Here is a 3146-nt window from a genome sequence, read left to right as displayed (position 1 = left end):
TGTGAAATACAATTTTGTTGATTGTATGACCCTTCTATTCCTTTTGATAAAAATATGTGAAAGTGGTGTGACAAAATTTTTTTTTAAAAAAAAAGGAGTTTGCTAGCCTAATAAAAAATTATGATATGTGTTAGTTATTGCACTTGTCATGATAATGTGTATGCACTAAAAGTACTTAGTAGATACAAGCAACCAAGATATATTTACTTAGTACGAAAGTTAAGGCTTGTTTTATAAATAAAACAAAATCCTGCTAAAGTATATTTGATGCAATAAAAAAAATTGGTATTTGAAGTTGTTATTAAAATAGAAAAGTTAGACCTATGAGAAGAAAATAATATTGTGATATTATATCTGACAAGTGATACAGTAATATTGATTGTGTTAAATTGTGTGATTATCTTTTTGATGAACTAAGCAAGGTCTTGAAAATATAAAAGGTCTAAAACACATTGATGGGGAGGAATGAAGCCAATACCAAAATCATGAGTCATATATAAGAAAATTCATCCTATAGACTAGAGATTCTATAAGTAGGTTCAATGGAAAGAACGAACCATATGATCACTTGATGTGGAATGTATTATTGTTTAATTCCCTCCTATAATGTGAGTGCATTTTATTCCTGTAATGATTTATGAAGGTTAAGTCTAAGAACTCTTAATGAAATTTTGTATGTAGTATGAGTGGGATGTCTATGTTGCAAGACCATCCTTGATAGATTTCGCCAATATGTGTATGCAAGTCATTTCCTATGAGAATTGGGCTTATACTTAAAAACGCTCATGAAAATTAAAATAACACATTGTCGCAGTGTGTTGTCTATTAAAATTTATGTCAACACCTTGATTATTGTGTGCAGACAGTAATGCTTTATTTTTCTTAAGCAATCATAATTCAAGTTTGAGTCCACTACTGACTCTGGAGTAAAGATTACTATCTTGCTAAGTGAAGGTTCAATGTAGAACACACCTTCATTATGCATAATAGTCTCTCTTCGACCAATTTGGTGAAATATTATGTTATTTTAATATTAAAATGAGTGAAGAATATTGGTGTATATATATTTTATTATTGAAATAATATATTAAGTGTATATGTTAGTGGGTATAAATTGTGGTAAAGATGACTTTTAATTCTTGTAACTCATATGACCATTAGTTCCTATAACTCCATTGCCATTAATTTCATGTAACTTATGAAACTTCAAGACTATTCATCTACCTATATATATTATTACCCCTCCTTCATCTTATTCAATACAAGGATGAATACGTCTTCTATAAATAGATGTGGTTTTACATATTTTTATAAGTACAAGAAAATATGATAAGTGTGAAAATTATATTAGTGCAAGAGAGAGATTGGACAAAGAAAATATTCTAAATCTCCAACTATAGTGAAAGAGAGAATTGAAACAAAGAAAATATTCAAAGTCTATAACTATATTCACTATATAAAAGAGAGTTTTAATATGTTGAAAGAAGGTGTTTTTGTAGTGGAGGTTTGAACTGTTTAACTAATCAGGACTTGCTTGAGTTGCATATTGGTGATGGGCTGTTGTATCCTAGAGGAGACAAGTCAAGAGATATACTGTTGAATCGGTGTAGATTATGCAGCAGTTGGCTCGAATCTCCATAAAGAGAGCGATATACCACGCCTCAGCAAAGAAAAAGATTATCTTATTTTTTATTATTTTTTATTTATTTTATTATTTCAACTGTAATTATCGTTATTTATGGTACATAACATCAACACCCTAAAATTAGATGAAGTGATCTAGAGGCCTTATTGTGCCAACAAACATGCAATGACACAGAGTGATGCACCAAAATGAATATGTAACTCCTTATTTCAATCCAAAATCAGAGGATTGGGGTCGATAGCTGACGACAATAAACACGATCAGATACACAAGGCTTCTCATCCTTTAGGACTTAGGTCACTTAGACAATTGTTTAGGGTTCCATAATTATGAAAAATTCGTATTTTCGTATACAAATAGTTATATATACTATTAAAAAAATTATTGAGATCTTTTATTAGCACAAAATAGAAAAACAACACATTTTTTGAAAAGAAAAAAAAAACTAACAAGAGTTTAACAAGTTACAACATAGTCAAAGCTCTAATTAATACATTTCTCTATTTATAATAATGGACAACAGTACTCTCTACTACAACACAAAAAGCTCCAGCAAACGCTATTGATATCCAAAGCATGGACAAGTACAACTCAAGGAACAATTCATAAGGTTCAAAAATTTATTGGAGTTTCAAACCATATGAACTATTCATGGGGTTTAAATCTTTATACATAAAGTAATCTTTTATATAATTCAAACATTTATAAGTTCAAACTCAAGGAACAGTTAATGGGGTTCAAACCTCTTCAAGTTCTTCCATTTTTTAAGTATGAGGATTTTATCTAAATTTTAATTTTATATTTTCTTAAGTTAGCAAATATCATATAACCTCTACTACTCCATCAAAGAGAAAAGTCATAAAATCCCCCTGAACTTATCCACTCAACTAATTTTAACACTTTAACTTAACTTTCGTTTATTTACCACCCTTAATAACTTTAAAATGAATTAAATTCATCCCTAAAGCTGACGTGACAAAAAAAACAAAGAAAAGCGAGTGTTTTTTTTTTAAAAAAGGACCTCATTTATTATATATATATATATATATATATATATATAATTTAGAAAAAAATCAAGAACCCACTTCATCTTTTTTTACCCGTCCCCATTCTCTTCCCACCCCAACCCACCATCATCATCAATTATCTTACATATTTTCTTCAACCTTCAAAGTCTTCCTGAAATATATATTTCAAAAAAAACTCTACCAACATAAAGTTAAAAACAAAGCAAAATTTTAGTAATGTTAAACAATTTTCATCTAATTCTTGTAAAAAAAAAATCATTTTAGTTTATCTTTTTTTTTTTCAATTTGCATAATAATAAATTGAATTTGCAAGTATTTTGAAGTGAAGTCTGAAATAATGTGGAAAAACTTCAAATTAGTGTGTTCATGGTTGTTCCCTACTGGTGTTAATGGAGAAAATGAAAAAAAATTGAAGGAAGAGGCATTGCGGGGTGAAATTGGAAGGGGAGAAAGGAGGGGGAGGGAGAGGGGGG

Source organism: Capsicum annuum, chromosome 6 (genome assembly GCF_002878395.1).
Source record: "Capsicum annuum cultivar UCD-10X-F1 chromosome 6, UCD10Xv1.1, whole genome shotgun sequence".
NCBI lineage: Eukaryota > Viridiplantae > Streptophyta > Magnoliopsida > Solanales > Solanaceae > Capsicum > Capsicum annuum.
Note: the sequence above shows the minus strand (reverse complement) of the source record.